Source organism: Chrysochloris asiatica, unplaced genomic scaffold, assembly GCF_000296735.1.
Source record: "Chrysochloris asiatica unplaced genomic scaffold, ChrAsi1.0 scaffold00056, whole genome shotgun sequence".
Taxonomy (NCBI): domain Eukaryota; kingdom Metazoa; phylum Chordata; class Mammalia; order Afrosoricida; family Chrysochloridae; genus Chrysochloris; species Chrysochloris asiatica.
This window is the reverse complement of record NW_006408574.1, coordinates 8447736-8448280: the sequence shown is the minus strand read 5'-3', so window position 1 is coordinate 8448280 and position 545 is coordinate 8447736. Positions and strand designations below refer to the sequence as shown.

At 41.7% G+C, this 545-nt stretch overlaps 1 pseudogene; it reads right to left on the bottom strand.

Moving 5' to 3' along the window:
* The window catches only part of LOC102812283, a 184563-nt pseudogene that overhangs the window by 113541 nt on the left and 70477 nt on the right, over positions 1-545 (bottom strand).

Here is a 545-nt window from a genome sequence, read left to right as displayed (position 1 = left end):
CTTTCCCAATTTTAAAACATTCAGTGTTCCCATGTTCTGTTCGAACAACTGCTTCTTGGTCCAGGTACAGATTTCTCAGGAGTACAATGAAGTGTTCTGGAATACTCATACTTCACAATGTTGTCCATAACTTGTCAGGATCCACACAATCAAAAGCCTTTGCATAGTCAATAAAGCACAGGTAAACATCTTTCTGATATTCTCTGTCTTCAGCCAAAATCTATCGGACATCAGCAATGATATCCCTCCTTCCACGGCGTCTTCTGAAACCAGCTTGAACCTCAGGAAGTTCTCTGTCAATGTATGATTGTAGCCATTTCTGTATTACCTTTAGCAAAACTTTACACGCATGGGACAATCAGAGATTCTCCGATGATTTCCGCGTTCCATTGGGTCACCTGTGTAATGGGCACAAATATGGATCTCTTCCAATCAGTCAGCCAGATAGTGGTCTTCCAAATTTCTTGGCAGAGATGAGTGAGTGCCTCTTGTGCCGCCTCACTTTCTTGAAATATTTCCATTTTTATTCCATCAATTCCTGGTGC